Source organism: Harpia harpyja, chromosome 2 (genome assembly GCF_026419915.1).
Source record: "Harpia harpyja isolate bHarHar1 chromosome 2, bHarHar1 primary haplotype, whole genome shotgun sequence".
NCBI classification, from domain to species: Eukaryota; Metazoa; Chordata; class Aves; order Accipitriformes; family Accipitridae; genus Harpia; species Harpia harpyja.
Window position 1 is genome coordinate 90,760,474 of NC_068941.1, and position 17,299 is coordinate 90,777,772.

Here is a 17,299-nt window from a genome sequence, read left to right on the forward strand (position 1 = left end):
TGTTTGGCAATATGTTCCAAATGGCTTTTTTTGGTAAACGTAAACTTTCAGGAAGTTCGGGGTTGCGTGTGGCAAAACGCGTCCCTCTGCGTACGCATCCTGCTACGTAAATAGCATGGGTCAATGGCAAGTCCAGCGGCAGGGCTGTTGTTCCCTACTCTCGACGTTGCCGCAGTAGCGTTGCGGTATTGAGACCTTAACGGACGGGCTGAGGAATGGAAGGAGAATGCCCGTTTTCTGTAAGGGCTCAGAATGCCGACCCTTTTCTCTGCCTGCCGCTCCCCTGTGCGTGAGATGAAGCTGTTTTATTTTTCTCCCTTGTTCCTGGTCTAAATATTTCTGGAGCTGTTGCTGCTGTGGGTTTGCAACTTGTGTTACTGCGTTTTTGTAGCATTCTAGCGATGGGTCGTTTCTACTGTGGCGAAGCATCGAGATACGGTTTTCGGTTTAAAGCGTCAGAAACTACATTCACCGAAACCGGTAACTGGCGGCGTAGGTGAAACCGATCTGGCGCGTGCAGCTGTGCTCGCAGGGATGCTCGGTGGCTCCTCATCAAAACGGCAAGGGGTGTGTGTGTGGACATCCGTAGGGTCGCGCTCTGGGTCCGAGAGCGTTAACGTATTTTTGCTGTTGGAAGATGGAATGGAGCGTGTGCCTGTTAAATCTCAGGGCAGTCAAAAGCTAGGAGGGACCCTGAGCGGGTTTGGTGGCACAACTGCGGTTTTAAAAGATCTTGACCGTTTGGAGCAACGGCCTGGAAAAAATCATTCCTTTTTTGCAACGAGGCAGTTCACAAGGACAGATGTGTTGCTGTGCTCTTTAGCAAAAATACTCGGCTTGGGACATATAGGGTGATGAAGTCTTGGCTATACTAAGGCTTGAGAAAATGTATGTAGGTCTCTATGTCTGTCACCTGCGTGTATCTAGGAAAGGGAGTTCTAGTGAAACTAAAGTTACCAATGAGTCAAAAAAAAAAAAAAAAAAAAAAAGGCACAGTTGTCTGAAAAATGCAAAAGCTTTAGTGGCCTGTGTCAACAGCTGTACCGAAGATGATGCAAAAATACTTTTTGCTCTGCTCAGTCGTACTGTCTTCACAAACCTTCACAAAAAAAGGCAGCTTTGGATTCCTACCCAGTTTTATGCTAAAGTTTTGTTTTGTTTTGTTTTTTTGTTTGTTGGGGTTTTTTTTTCCCCCTCTCTCAGGTGGATGTCAGCTGCCACCATTTCACCGTGGTTGCCCTTTCTTCTGCCGTGAAAGTACAAGACAGATGGAAAGATTCCGTAGTGGTCTGCAAGTACAAGGTACGCCTACGATGTGTGTCTGCATTTTTCCAAAGGTACTTGTAGTATGGACTTTAAAGTTAACATTAAGAATGTGCCAACTCTCCTTCCACATTTTTTCTGTGGAATATTTTAATACGAATACTAAAACTAAGGTCTGTTCTGGAGCACGTTACGCCTACGCCAGGTTGACTTCCCTCTGTCTATTTCCTCTTCCTGAAAGCATGTAATCTTCTGTTTCCGTGCGCTTACTAGTAAATGATACCGTGAAAATAATTTTGTCCTAAGAGAGGGGAGAAACTGTTCGTAAGAGTTCAGCTGTTCAGAAGAAACGGGCTTTGTTTTCACGATAAAAGCTTTATGCTTCTGCAGTCAATGAGTTTTTTTAAATATCTTATAGGAGTACTCGACAACCTTACTGAGATAACTAGCACCTGTACTAAAAGCAATCAAGGTCAAAGAAGAGACGCGGACAAAACAGGACAAACTGGCGGCGCTTCCGTGTGTTTTCCCAGGAAGCATCAGCAGCCTTGTAACTAGTGACAGTGAGTCCTGAGGTGGTTTTGGTGAGTTACTGCTTCAATAATGTATTTTTATTGGATGTATATAAACATGGGCACACCCTTTTAGTGTAAAGTGAATTATTGAGATTTATTCTTTATTTTTCATTTTGCTTTTTGAAGTTTTCCACTTCACTTTCAGCTTTATTCACCAAACGAGCAAGATGCAAAGCAGCAGCAGCAGCGCAAGGGCTGTAGCTGTTGCGGTGGATCCGTAAGCGTAGATTCTGATTGCGTACGACCTCGTCCCGCAGCCTCCCAGGGTTATCTCCCTGCAGCAGTGCTGTAAGGAAGGGAGGAGACGTTTTCCAACACCGGCGAGAGTGTTTACTTGTATGCTAAGGTGGTGTTCAAAATGGTATCGATTAGCCTAAATGCTGATTTTAAGCGTTCAAATCGCTCTTAACTTTTAAAGGAGGTGGTGTATTTCGAGCTGACCTGTTTACCTGGAATCCTCCTTTAGCTCAGCGACTCTTCTTGTGCACCCCCAGCCTCCGCTGGCAGGGCGGTATGAGAAGCTGGAAGGTCCTTGACTTAGTATAAACACTGCTTAGCAACAACTAAAGCGTCGGTGTGTTGTCAACATTGTTCTCATCCTAAATCCAAAATGGCCCTGTACCAGCTACTCAGAAGAAAATTAACTTTATTCCAGCCGAAACCAGGACAACCCCAAACCCCCTGATTCTGGGTCTGCAACGGGAAAAAACCGAACGAATTTGGGACTCCTGGGAAAGCCAAATCCGCCTGGATTTGCGCAGCTGGAAAGCAAAAAAACCCACCCCGTTTTCACGCACAAAACCACAACCAAAAGATCTCCCCTTTTTATGTTGTGGAAAAGCACTGAAACACACCCCAAACTGAGTATTTTGAAAAAGCAGAAAACTCCCCAGTTTGGGGAAGATTGGGGATGAAGCACAGGCAGTTTGAGGGGCATTGCTGGGGGTCCTCCCGGTGTGGATTCTCTGTTGCGGGTTATCCCAGGTGAGTTACCTGCTGTGGATCATCCCGGGTGGACTCCCTGGGGTAGGTCATCCCCACCCGTGTCCCCCCGTGCACCTTTGTACCCTCCCCTACCCTCCCGCCGTGTGTGTTTCTCCCCCATATGCCCCCCTGTTGCTCCGGCCCGCCCCCTTCACCCACGCGAGTTGTTTCCCCCCGCATCCCCTGCTCTCCTATCTCCTGCCCCCCCCCCCCCCTCCTCCGTATTCCACACCCCCCCCCCGCCCCCCCCATCATCCGTCAGGCTTCAGACCCCTGGCATGCTGCCTGCACCCCATTCTCTGTCATTTTTTTTTCTTCTTTTCCTTACAAGTTGTTGTTGTTGTTGTTTCTTTTTAATGATTCAACTGTTTTTGTTTCAAGCCACGAGTTTTCCCACTTCCGCCCTTCCGATTGTCTCCCCGTCCCACTGGGGGCGGGGGAGCGAGTGAGCGGTCGCGTGGGGCTTCGTTGCCGGCTGGCGTTAAACCACGACACGAGGTGAGTTGGAAGCCCTGCCTGGCTAATGCTGGAGGCTCTCTGTGTTCCTCCTGCCGTCTTGACGGGCCGTCCTTGTTCTTCATTGCCGCTTTATAGCGAGCGCCTCTTGCTCCGTAAGCAGCAGTACTCGGGCCGCGCAGGTACTGCGCGTTGCGGGCAGCAAAGGGCAATTGTGACGCTTGCTGGCGGGAGCGGCAAGGAGTGCGGAGCCACGCTCCTGTAGGGAGCAAAGGTGGAACCTCGAGGGCTCTACGGTCATCTGCTGAGGACATCTAATATCCCGACGCGCCTCTTTTGCTTTCCCTGCTTCCCGTCTAATTACTTTGCACGCCGGAGGGCAGGGCGGTAAGTAGCACCGTGCAGCGTCTCTTCGATAAGAGACGAGCCCCGCCCAAGAAGCCTTGCGTGCGTGCAGGATTAGGAGAGCAGAGTTGTGATAGCACAGAGGTGAGGAAAGGTGCGCCCACCCCAACAGAGCCCCAGGATCGCCAGGGTATCGCTCGCTTGCAGGTCGGCCGCTCGCATCTGGTCCGCTGGGACGCGCCGTTTCCTGCTGAACAGAGCTGCCCCTCTGGCGCGAAGCAGCTTTGGGTCTCTCGTGGCCTGCCTTCAGGCTGTCACCTGAACCAGGCGTTATTTTTTTTTTTTTTTAAATCTCTCGCCAGCATCTGTTGACTGGCTGCTGTCCCTCCCACAACCCTGATGCCACGTGCAGACGGATACAGCAGACCCTGGGGCTTGGTCCAGGGCAACCCCCCCTGCCGTTTGCAGGTTCCCTGTGCTGCTTCTCCTCTCTAGAGAATGGGGTGGGGGGGCAGGGACAGAAGCGACCGCCCGCATTGTCTGTTGTTTGCGCTTGACTGCTGTAAAGGCTCCAGCCACTCGGGTGCTTTTTGGAACGGAGGCAATGAAGAGGACTGCCCGGGCTGCGAGTGGGGAAAGGGCAGGGAAACGTAAGCCCTGTGCCCCCAGTAAGTAGCTGCCGCCTGTGGCTGGTCTCTACTGGGCTGAGCTGTCAGTGGTGTCTCATCCAGCTGATGCTCAGAAGAGGATCGTTGCGGGGGTGCTGCTGGCCGGCGAGCGAAGGTGGGAACTGGCGTTGGGGAGGCGCGCATGCGCGGTGGTGCGTGTGGCTGGGCCCCCGCTGTTGCCTGGTAAGGGAGAGGCTGTACGGCAGCTGGGGAGGCGCGCATGCGCGGTGCGCCTTTTACGGCGCTCGCCGCTGTTGCCTAGCAGCCGTAGCGCGACACGACGCCTGGGCAACCGCGCATGCGCGGTGGCGCGGTTTACGGCGCTCGTGCTGTTGCCTAGCAACGAGGATGCTGTACGGCAGCTCGGAAACCGCGCATGCGCGGTGGCGCCTTTTACGGCGCTCGCCGCTGTTGCCTAGCAACCGTAGCGCGACACGACGCCTGGGCAACCGCGCATGCGCGCTGGCGCGGCTTACGGCGCTCCTGCTGTTGCCTAGCAACCGAGGCGCTGTACGGCAGCTCGGAGGCGCGCATGCGCGGTGCGCCTTTTACGGCGCTCGCCGCTGTTGCCTAGCAACCCTAGCGCGACACGACGCCTGGGCAACCGCGCATGCGCGGTGGCGGGGTTTACGGCGCTCGTGCTGTTGCCTAGCAACCGAGGCGCTGTACGGCAGCTCGGAAACCGCGCATGCGCGGTGCGCCTTTTACGGCGCTCGCCGCTGTTGCCTAGCAACCGTTGCGCGACACGACGCCTCGGCAACCGCGCATGCGCGATGGCGGGGTTTACGGCGCTCCTGCTGTTGCCTAGCAACCAGGACGCTGTACGGCAGCGCGGAGGCGCGCATGCGCGGTGCGCCTTTTACGGCGCTCGCCGCTGTTGCCTAGCAACCGTAGCGCGACACGACGCCTCGGCAACCGCGCATGCGCGATGGCGGGGTTTACGGCGTTCGTGCTGTTGCCTAGCAACCGAGGCGCTGTACGGCAGCGCGGAGGCGCGCATGCGCGGTGGCGCCTTTTACGGCGCTCGCCGCTGTTGCCTAGCAACCGTAGCGCGACACGACGCCTCGGCAACCGCTGATGCGCGATGGCGGGGTTTACGGCGCTCCTGCTGTTGCCTAGCAACCAAGACGCTGTACGGCGGCGCGGAGGCGCGCATGCGCGGTGCGCCTTTTACGGCGCTCGCCGCTGTTGCCTAGCAACCGTAGCGCGACACGACGCCTCGGCTACCGCGCATGCGCGGTGGCGCGGTTTACGGCACTCCTGCTGTTGCCTAGCAACCAGGAGGCGGTCCTGGCGTTCGGGAGCCGCGCATGCGCGGTGGCACGTTTTGCAGCCCTCCTGCTGTTGCCTGGCAACCAGAACGCGGCACAGGAGCTCGGGATCCGCGCATGCGCGCTGGCGGCGCCTTTCGCCGCCGCTCTCTTCCGCCACCTCGTGACCAATGTTCGGTACTGCAGCTCGGAGGCTGCGAGTGCGCGGGGCTGCCCCCGTCCCGTACGTGCCGTCCGACGGTACCGGCAATGCGGCGCCGGCGGGAGGTGCCGCAGCGCTCGTTGCTTCCTCCCGGTAAGGAAACGCCGCTGGAAAGGAAAGCTTGCATGGGCTGTCTCTGCCTGGCCTCCCTCTCCGCGCGGCGTGGCGCGGCGCGGGAGCACAAAGGGACAGGCAGGGCACTTACTGGTTGTGGGCAGGAGCTGCTGCGGCTGAAGCTGGAGAGGCCAGAGAAAGGTAGAGAAGAAGAAACGGAAGGCCGGCCGGCCGCCCGGCCGGCAGCTGCCTCCCGCTGCAGGCAAGAGGGAGCCTGCCTCTCCGCGTGTGGAAGGATCCCTCTTCGTAGTCCACAGCAGGTCAGACCGCCAGGGTGCACCGCAGGGTCCGTACGCAGCACCGACGGTGCGGTACGGCCGCGTGGCGTGCGGGCCAGCGAGGCTCCGTGCCCAGGAAGCCTCGTCTTGCAAGACCTGTGAGACGCGTGTTCTCCTAGGGGGAGGACGGCCGTGCAGCCGGAGTTACGGAAGAGGAGGGGAGCGGGAGAGGAGCCGAAAGAAGCGTCTGAACTGGCAAAGTCTGCTGGCAGCGCCAAGAAAGAGAGCTGTGGTGAGCCCCGGGCCCTCGGGGCCCTGCCTCTCTCTCCCCTCTTCTGCGTTCTGGTCCCTCCCTGCCCCTCCCCTGGCCCCCTCTCTTTCCCACGCCGCTGCTTTTTTTTTTTTTTCCTTTCCTCCCTTGTACCTCTGATACTGAAAAGCTGGTGCAAGAAACTCTCGAAGGCTCGTTTTGGAGTTTTAGAAAACAGGCATTCTTCACTGCAGCGCTGGATGCACGGGGGATAGTTCCACCTAGCGTGCGTGCCACACCTTTAGCACAAACAGGTCATATAGACTAACTAATTGCATATGAATCAGATTAGTATACGTATACATAAAAATGATGGCAACTGATTATCATAGCACTGCCTACATCCGATCACGCGCAATGAAGGATCCATTTGAGACGAAGGGCTGCTTTTGCAACCACCGACCCATTTGAAGTTCTTGCTGGCTGTCCTTGAAGTCTTTATTCTTGTCCTTGGTTCTTTGATCTTGAAGCTTAACGCAGTTTCAATCGCATGCGGTCAGTTTCAGCATTGTTCTCATCTAGTCATAAGAGCAAAGAACTGCAAAACTTAGGAGTACCTACCTCTGCTAGTTAATTGCTTGGCTATACTTTTGTCTATTGTCTCAATCATCGCGTTAGTGTAAGATTTCTAATAATTATTTACTAAATCTCACTTTTACAGTCACCTAGCAGCAAACCAGTTTCCACGGCTGGTACAAAATATTAAAACCATCCAAAACTATTTAGACGTGCCATACAGAATGTACGGAAATATGCTATCAGAGGTGTCCCAGGGGCAGGGGGAGCGTCGGGGGGGGCCCCGAGCCCCAGGGCGGACTCGCTGGCAGGACTCGTTAGGCGCGCGACTGACCGAATGGACGCCGGCCGGCCGGCCCCGTTGCCCTCCGGGCTGCGTTTGCGCTCCCTTTGCACGGGGCGAGGGGCCGTGAGGGAGCCCAGGGGAGGAGGAGGTGAGGCGCTGGGGGGGGTCGGGCCATGCCCCCCCTGTTCCTGCTGGGCTCCAGCTGTTGCAAATATTCTGGTAAAGAAATCAAAATTTAATCACGTAGAAGAGTTAGGTTTGATTAAGAAGTAAAATTGTGAAGCGTAACGTATAGGATTGTTACGTTTGAAACGTAGCCATAGAAACTTTAGGAACTGCGTTACGTGTGACTATCGGAACCTTGATATTGTTAAGGTTGGAAACAGCTAACCCTAGAAACCTCACCAGGAAGTTACAGGTTTTTCTATGTTCCGTTTCAAGAAACGAAGGAAACCGTCGTGGACGCCAGTTTGCTGCTTGGAAACCCCCTTACCCTTCCCATCTTGACTTGAGTATCGAAGACTCCAGTCAGTAGAGCTAAGTGTAACTGACCAATGATTGTTTTTAAATAAGAATATTGATAAGGTTATATAATCAAAGGACCAATCCTTAGAAAGGTTAAATTTAAGAACGAGCATAGTATGCCTTTTTATGGAAAGAGCTTATGTAACAATGACCTGACAGAAAAAGTCTGTAAAAACTGACGGATTTTGATACTAAGTGGGACGCGCCTTTGGAGGAGCGATCCCCCGTGTCCCCAGCGCTGCGATAAACGAAGTGCCCGCTTCTTAACTTCACGTTGGTGTTAAGGAGTTCTATTCCGGATTTCGGTAACGGTTTTGGCGACCCAGACGGGACCTTGCGAGTGAGACTGGACGAGATCGAGTGTCGATCGAACTCCGGCCGGCGCCGAGGTATTCTCGGGGAGAACCATCGCCCTCGACTCACAAAGCTCCTCGCAGCGTTCCCTGGAAAAAAGGTAAGGCGCTGCTGCTTTGGAATTTGTTTGGAAAGCCTGCCCGCGAGGCGCGGCGAAAGCTTCGCAGGGTTGGGGCTTGGAGGGTACCCGTTTGCAGTGGAAGCCTAGGCGTCTGCCCCTAAGTCGTAAGCGAAAGCTATTGCTGGGTTGGACTTTGTGTATTATTTGGGACAACTGTCATTTGCGTTTGTTTGGTATTTGGGATTTGAATGTATATAAGTATAATGGCATTAGCAAAACTGTTTAAGAATAAGAGTGCAGGAAATAGAACTGCTGATGAAAAGATACCAAAAACATCACCGTTGGGATGTTTGTTGGCACACTGGGGTGAATTGCAGGAAAAATGGGAAACAAACAGAACTTTGAGTTATAATACTATATTGCAATTACTGTTGTTTTGTAGGAGAGAGAGGAAATGGAATGAAGTGCCATATGTCGATTTGTTCTTTTTAAGTGAACGCAGCTGACGGGGACCGGAGGGGAGTCTCCCAGCAGAAGCTCTGGTTACAGCTAAACTGGGAGAACAGAAAATTGAATATGAATTGACGCTAGAGTCACCTTTTCAGTTTTAAATACCTTAGAGGGAGAGTTAAGTTTTGAAGAAATTGGTGGTGTTGGTGCAACAAGTGAACGAGAAACTAGACCCTTCTTTAAATCTTTAACAATGAAATTAGGAAAGCAATGGGTCACTCAGCAGTTTTTGTATGTGCCAAATTCTCCTAAACTCCTGTTAAGGGGAGATCTACTGGAGAACTTAGAGGCAGAAATTAAATTAAAAAATGGAGAGATTAAAATTTTAATTCCAGAAACTAAACGTATCGAAGCAGTGGCTTTGTTGTTACAGGATGGTTACCGAAAGCAGAAGATCATACCAGTCAAAGTATAATGCTGTAATTCCAATCGTCTGGACTGGGAAGTTCCCGGTAAATCCAAAAAGCAGAACCTGTGAGACTGGATTTAAAGCCAGGATCGAATCCGCTAAGAATTAAGCCATACCCCCTAAAACTGGAAAGCCGGAAAGGGTTAGTATTGATAATACAAAAATTTTTAAGATATAAATTGTTAACAGAATGTGAATCCAAATATAACACCCCGACCTTGCCTTAGTTAAAAGGCTAATGAAAAAGATTATAGATTAGTTCAACACCTCAGAGCAATAAATCAAATAGTACAAGATATTCATCCGGTAGTAGCAAATCCTTATACTTTGTTAACAACCCTAACAGAGAAACGAGAATGGTTCACAGTGTTAGACTGAAAAGATGCCTTTTTCTGTATTCCCTTGGATCCCAACAGTCAAGAGCTTTTTGCTTTTGAATGGGAAAATCCTGAGACTGGGAGAAAAAGACAATATACACGGACAGTCTTGCCTCAAGGCTTTAAGAATAGTCTTACCATTTTTGGAAATCCATTGGCACGAGAATTAGAGCTTTGGAAGAAAGAAAATAATCAAGAAATCTTGTTGAAATGTATGGATGATCTGTTAATTGTAGCTGAGATGGAAGAACAACGCACAAAGTTAACTATTAACTTTTTGAACTCTTTGGGAATCAGTGGATAGCGAGTGTCAAAAGAAAAAACCCAAATAACCCAGAAAGAAGAAACTTATTTGAGTTTTAAAATCCTAAAAGGACAGAGACAATTAGGAACTGAGAGCAAAGAGGCAATTTGTCGTCTCCCCGAACCTAAGACTAACAAATTAATGACGAGCATTTCCGGGAACGGTTGCGTGGTGTCACCTGTCGATTATCAGTTGTGGCTTGCGGGTCCGACCTTTGTAGGAGCAGCTCAAAACCTCAAACAATGGATTGGACTGATGCCGAGAAAGCTACTTTCAAAGAATTGAAACAGGCTGTAATAGGGGTGCCAGCCCTAGGCCTGCCGGATCTCACAAAGACATTTGAACTTTTCACTCGCGAAAGAAGAGGTATAGCTCTGGGCATGCCGGCCCAATATTTAGGGCCAAGTGGGCGAGCTGTGGCCTGCTTCTCGAAGCGATTAGATCACGTGAGTCTGGGATGCTCTGGTCGTCTGAGAGCCGTCGCTGCAACTGTGCTACTGATCCAGGAAGCTCCTAAGTTCACCTGAGGACAAAGGATCACTGTACGTTTCCCATACGATAACTGTTGCGCTAAAACAGAAAGGGGGGCATTGGTTATCCCCTAGCAGAATGCTGAAATACCGAGTGGTGTTGCTGGAGCAAGATGATGTTTACTTAAAAACTACTACCACCGTTAACCCTGTTGCGTTTTCAACAACTGATCAAGTTAAAGGAGAACTGGAACGTGACTGCTTGCAGACAACTGAAAGAGTTTACCCCAGCTGACTGGATCTCTGAGATGTGCCGCTAGAAGCAGCAGACTGGGAACTGTATACCGACGGAAGCGGTTTCATCTGTGAAGGAAAACGTTTATCCAGATAGACAATAACAACCGAGGAGGTAATTGCGTTGCGAACTTTGCCTTCGATGACATCTGCCCAAAAGGCTGAATTGATAGCTCTTATTCGAGCTCTGGAACTAAGTCAAGGAAAGCGAGTCAACATTTGGACAGACTCAAAGTACGCTTTTGGAGTAGTACGTGCGCATGGAGCGATATGGAGAGAGAGAGGACTGTTATCTGCACAAGGAACCACCATTCAGCATGCAGAACAAATACCGAAATTGTTAGAAACCGTTCAAAAACCAACAGCAGTCACGATAACGCGCTGTAAAGCGCACCAGTTAGGTAAGGCTGTTCCTAACGCAGGTAACCGACTGGCTGATAAAGCTGCTAAAGAGGCTGCAGAAAAAGGCATCCTAGCGCTAGTTCCAGAGAAAAGTATAAAATTGCCTAAAGAAACTCCAAATTATAATGAAAAAGATGGAAGAATTAATTGTTAGATTGCAGGCTAACAAAATGAAACAGGACAGGCTGTAACACCGACAGGTCAAATAATAGTCCCGCCCACGATAATAAGAGAAATTGCCCGAGCTGAACATAACAAAGTATATCGGGGAACAGAAAGTAAAATATGACAAAGATTGTTTAAACATTTATAAGCGGATGTGAAATTTATATATAAAATGATCCCCAAATCAGTAATAAGATTATCTTTGGAATTATTAAATAAGGAAATTTTTTAGGGGAATACTAGCAAATTGATTTTATAGAATTGCCTTGAAAAGAAGGATCTACCCTAGTTTTAGTTGATATCTTTACTGGGTGGCCCGAGGCTTTCCCTTGTCACACCGACAAAGCAAGAGAAGTAGTTAAAGTCTTGCTCAGAGAGATAATACCAAACTATGGGGTGCCTGTAAGAATGTCATCTGACAATGGCCCTCATTTCATAGCAAAGATGATGAGACAAGTCGAGCAAAGTATTAGCTATAGATTGAGACTATCACACCCCATATAGACCACAAGCAAGGGGGCGGGGGGGGGGGGTTGGGGAGAAAGAATGAACTATACCCTCAAGCAACGGTTGAGTAAAATTTGTCAGGAAACCTCACTCACATGGGTTAAAGCCTTACCCATGGCTCTATTAAGAATCAGAGTATAGCCAGAAGAGAAAGAAAATTTAAGTCATTATGCAATGTTATATGAAAGACCGTATCAAGAGTCCTATGTTCTGAGTATCTGGAGTGGCTTTGGAGATATGTTTTTAAAAGGTGTTATGATTTCTTTGAGAAATTCTTTTCAAGAACTTCGTCAGTATGTCTCCGCAGCTGGACCCTTAGAATTGGACGTAGCAGCGCATCCCTTCCGACCGGGAGATTGAATATATATAAAATCACTGAGAAGTGGAAAGGACCGTATCGAGTCATTTTAACAACACTTAGAGCAGTAAAGGTCTGGGCGAAGAACCTTGGCTTCATTATTCAAGACTAAAGAAAGCACCAACAGGAAATTGGAAGTCTAAAGAAACTGGCCCTTTGAAACTGAAAACCTATAAGTAAGTTTCACATTATCTATTTGGGAAAACAATTGTGTAAAATTTATAATATTGGGGTTGCTATTAGGAATATTGTCAAGGGCAGTAATCTTTTTGTGTGTTATAGGGCTTAAGTATTTTTTTTGAGGGGTTCTAAACATAAGATAAACAAAATGAAACAATTATTGTTTGAGCTATTAATCTTGATATTAACCGTTTCTGTAATTTTGATTAAAAAAAAAAATTCTAGTTTTGGAATTGATTCGAAGTTTTGTAAAGACACAAAATTTAACCTCGATAACAGCCTGCCTTCCGATTCCAAAGTCAGATGAAAATCTAGTTCCGTGGAGAATACTGACACTGAATTTAACCAAAACTTGAGAAAAGACGTAGAACAATGAGAATCATTTCAGCAAATTAAATTGGATGGATTTAAAAGGCAATTATTTTTTTAAATTTGAAAGAAGGAATTATAGCATTTTGAATTATAACATTACCAAACCATCCACCTCACGGACAAAAGAATAAATTTATCGCCCTTCGGGAGAAACTTGTACAAAGACCCCTTGGGGCTGTCAGTTGCCAAAACCGTAGAGACAAGTGCAGAAAGGAACTTGGGATCCTATTTAAAATATAAAACGATGTTTGGAATTTACTGGAGTTCCAGGATCCTTGTTAGATCCACCCAGAGTCAGGACCATCTAGGGAAATTTAGACTGGTTTAGACACACAGAGAAAAATCACACATCCTAAAGAGAAGGGTATGAAAGTTTAGACTTGCAACTCCTCTGACCCCAAAATCCAAAGACTTTCTCTAGTAGCTAAAGCTCTAAGATGGGGCATGTATTTGTAGAAAGTAGAATAATATTTTAAATGATCCTGGGTCCCCTCTTAATAATGGAAAAAAATTAGCTTGGAATTGACTGTATTAAAGGACAGGTGAAAAGTTTAGGGTTGTTAACTGTTTGGGTGAATAGTGATGATATACGATCCACTCACCTTTTCCTGAAGGACAAAAGCAAATAATGGACTTTAGACTTAGTAACTCTATCCTCTCTCTGGAAGAAATCTCCCTTGTGGCCTCGGCGGTGGACCTGGGTAAATCGAAAAGATGATACCTGGCAATTGCCAAGTCTTAGAACTAAAATAAGACGGGTATTAAAATCTGTATTTTTACCCCAGTGAACAGCTCGTCAAGAGTCATCTTACTTTGACATCTTTCATTCCATAAACGAAGCGCCTGCTTCTGAACTTCCCATGGGTGTTGTGGAGTTTTATTCGGGATTTCGGTACCACAGCTGCGCGCTGGAGGAGCCCCAGGTGCGGGCAGTGAGGCTGATGGCGACGGCCCCTCCCTGGGAAGGGGGGGCTGCCGGGGGAGGGGCCGCGGCGGGGCCGGTGGGAGCCCAGGCAGGAGCGGAGCGGAGCAGAGCAGAGCGGTGGCCGGGCTGCGGCTGCCCCTCGGGAGAAGGTGAGCGGGGCCGGGCGCCCCTCGGACCGCGACCGTCCCAGGCGGGGGTGGCCCGGGGGAGGTGGGGGCCGCCTGTGCCGAGGCCGGGGGGGGGCCGGGGCCCTGGGGGCTCGCGGGGGGCCGGGAGCACGTGGGCCGGGGGGGGCCCGGGCCCCGTGGCGGGGCTTGCGCAATCGCCCGGCGGGTCCCGGGGAAAGCCCCGAGGAGGACGGCGGGGTCCGTGCCGGACGCGCGGAGCGGCAGCGGGGCGGGGCCGCGCCGTGCCGGAGCGGCGGCGGCGGGCGCTGCCCGGAGCCGGGCGGGGGTTGCCGCGCCGTGCCGGAGCCGGGCGGGGGTTGCCGCGCCGTGCCGGAGCCGGCGGCGGGAGCGCGCCGGAGCTGCCCGGAGCGGCGCTGGTTGCCCGGCGGGGATTGCGGCTGCGCCGGCGTGGGGGTGGGCGGAAACGGAAGCGGCGTCCCCTCGGGGTCAGGCAGCGGGGCTGGCTGCCTCCCGGGGCATGCCGGGAGTTGTAGTTTTCGCGGACTCGGCGGCCGGCCAGCTCCGTGGCTCTCGGGAGCGGCGTAGTCCTCGCTGCCGCCGCGGCCCCCGGAGTCAGACCAGGTCAGACACAGGACCGTTGCCGGTTTCGCGTGGTTTTCCGCAGGCTTCCCGCCGCGCCCGCTCCCCGACCAGCCCTCCCGGGCGCATGCGCCGTTCTGCGCGTGGGGCAGCCCGGCGCTCGCGCGCGGGCTCCGGCCCCTCCGGCGCATGCGCGGTCCCCGGGAGCAGCGTGGCGGCTCGCAGGGCGCGGGTCTGGGTGGCAGCGGGCGAGCGCCGGGACTGCGGGTGAGACGAGCGATCCCTTTCAGCGGGGGCGGGGGTAGGGGGTGCCTCCTGCCCCCTGGCGGGATGGGAAGCTGTGAAGCTGCCGCCGCGGCAGGCTGCCGGTCCGCCGGAGGCGAGCCGGGCCAGGGCAGCGCTGGGGAGTTCCCCGAGAGCCGGTAGAAGGGAAGAGGGGACGGAGGCGGGCACCCCCCAGGCGCGGCTAGCGGGCGCCCGCCCGAGTCGCCAGAGCTCCCCCGGCCCCACTTGGCCTGTGCGGCTGCCCCCAGCTCCAGCCCCTCCCCTGAAGCCTGCGCTGTAGCCGCAGGCAGCCCCCGAGCCCTGTCGCGAGGGCAGCAAGCTGGCCCTGCGGTGGTCTGGAGTCTCCCTTAACGTGGGTGCCGTTAGCAGCGGCGCGGGGAACGAGCGGCGTCTGCGGAAGGAGGGGCTCCGGCCAGGGTCGAGCTGCGGTAGTAATGGTCACTGCTGCCTCTTTCCTTCTCCCAGAGGCCACGCTGTGGGTGCGGTTGTCCGTTCGTCCCCTGGGGATGCCGTTGACTGCAGCAGCCTCAGGCTTGCGTGGGCTGTCTCTGCCTGGCCTCCCTCTCCTTGCGGCGCGGGAGCACAGAGGGACAGGTGGAGCGCTTACTGGCTGTGGACAGGAGCTGCTGAAGCTGACGCTGAAGCTGGAGAGGCCACAGAATGGTAAAGCTGCTGAAGAATAAAATAAAGAGGATCCAGCCACCAGCTGCAGACAGGAGATAGCCTGCCTCTCCAGGTGAGGATGGATCCTTCCTAGTGTAGTCCGCAGCAGGTCCGATCACCAGTGTGCACGGCAGGGTCTGTATGCATAACCAAAACCACAGTACAGCCATGTAGTGTGTGTGCATGTGAGGCTGTGTTTCTAGGAAGCCTCATATTGTAAGAGCTGGAAGACACCATTCTATTCTCTTAGGTGGATGACAGTCAAGTGAGTGCAGCTACAGAGGAGGAAGGGAGAGGGAGAGAGAGACAGACATGTCTGAACTGTCAAATTCTCCCAGCAGCTCCAACAGCAGGAGGTACAGTGAGTCCTGGACCCCTGGGGCTGTGTCACCCCTCTTCTGCATCCCAGTCCCTCCCTGCCCCCACCTTCTCTTTCTCTCACTGCTTTAATTTTTTTGTGGTTTTTTTTTTTTCTGTACCTCTCCCTTTCTTGTTCTCTAAGTCCCCCTCTTTCTCTGTTGTTCTGCCTCTCTGTTTTCTTTTTCTCTCTGCACTTCTGACCTGTCCCATCCCTCTTTTTTTTTATTCTCTGTCTCTGCCTTGCAGCCCATCACTACTTTGTCTTTCTCCATCTATCCGTCTGTCTTCTTATCCCAATCTTGTTAATTCCTCCCTGTCTGCCCTTTAGCCCTTCACAATTCCCACCGCTCTCACCTGTCTGATGCTGTGTCTCTATTTTTAAATTCCTTTCTCTGCCCTGTATTCTGGATACACTTTTACTTTCTTAGATTCTCTTGTTCCAGGTCCCTGTCCCTATGTTTTAACTTCTTCCCTCACTGTCCCATAGCCCATTTTTGTCTTTATTATTCTCTCTCTGTCTGGTTCCCTGTCCCTATTCTTTATTTCCCCTCTCTCTCCCCTTTAGATCATCAGTGTTTTTGATATTTCTCAGTCTCTCTCATCTACCTCACTGTCCCGTTTTTTAATTCTTCCTTTTGCCCTGTGGCTCATCACTAATATTTGTTTTTATCCATCTCTCTGTCTGGTACCCTCTCCTTTTTTATTAGTTCCTCCTCTCTGTCCTGTAGCCCATTGCTATTTCCCCACCCTGTCTCTCTCTGTCTCCCTTTCCTTACTTTTCAATCCCGCCTCTCTGCCCTGTAGCTGATCACTGTTGTAGTGAGTTTGTGTGGCAAGCTGGGGCAGGGGAGTGGATAGGGGCTGCAGGGGTGGGTTCTTTGAGAAGACACCAGGACTTGCCCCCATGTTGGGCACAGCCAGTTCCAGCTCCAAGATGGAGCTGCTACTGGTCAAAGCTGAGCCAACCAGCAACGCTGGTAGCACCTCTGTGATATTTAAGAAGGGCTAAAAAAAAGCTGTGCAGAAGCTGTCAGTCCTGCAGACACCAAGGTCAGTGAAGAAGAAAAAGGAGGTGGTGATCCAGGTCCTAAAGCAGAGATTCCCCTGCAGCCTGCAGTGAAGACCATGGTGACACAGGCTGTCCCCCTGCAGCCCACGGAGGTCCATGGCGGAGCAGATATGCACCCTGCAGCCGACGGAGGACCCCTCGCCAGAGCAGGCGGATTCACCCGAAGGAGGCTGTGACGCTGTGGAGAGGAGCCCACACTGGAGCAGGTTTTCTGGCAGGACCTGCGGCCCCATGGGAGTGACACCACACTGGAACAGAAGAAGAGCACAAAGCAGGGAGGAGCAGCAGAGACAACTTGTGATGAACTGACTGCAACCCCCCCCTCCTTCTCCCCCTGTGCTGCTCGGTAGGAGGAGGTAGAGAAGTCAGGAGTGAAGATGAGCCCAGGAAAAAAAGAGAGGGGTGGGGGGAAGGTGTTTTTCAGATTTGTTCGTATTTCTCATTATTGTACTCTGATTTTGACTGACAATAAATTAATTTCCCCAAGTCGAGTCTGTTTTGCCTGTGACAGTAATTGGTGAGCGATTGCTCTGTCCTTATCTTGACCCACAAGCTTTTTTGTTGTATTTTCTACCCTCCGGTCTTGTTGAGGAGGGGGAATGGTAGAGTGGCTTGGTGGATGCTCGTCAGCCAGCCAAGGTCAACCCACCACAGTTTCCTTCTCTCAGGCTCCCTGTCCCTATTTTTAAAATCTGGCCTATGTTTCTTGTATGTCGTCACTTTTGAAACTTTCTACTTCTCCATCCTTATTTAAATTCTTGCATGTTTCTTAAACCCAGTTGCTTTTTAAATTT

At 51.7% G+C, this 17,299-nt stretch overlaps 1 long non-coding RNA gene across 2 annotated transcripts; it reads left to right on the forward strand.

The window, feature by feature from the left end:
- Positions 1–14,670: 14,670 nt before the first annotated feature.
- On the forward strand, positions 14,671–16,996 carry LOC128139061 (uncharacterized). 2 transcript variants are annotated; one of them, XR_008234209.1, is made up of 4 exons: positions 14,671–14,765; positions 14,879–15,149; positions 15,327–15,432; positions 16,547–16,996. It is a non-coding gene; the product is annotated as an uncharacterized LOC128139061 (long non-coding RNA). The 2 variants fall into 2 exon arrangements; XR_008234210.1 differs by having other exon boundaries at positions 16,589–16,996.
- Positions 16,997–17,299: the final 303 nt, after the last annotated feature.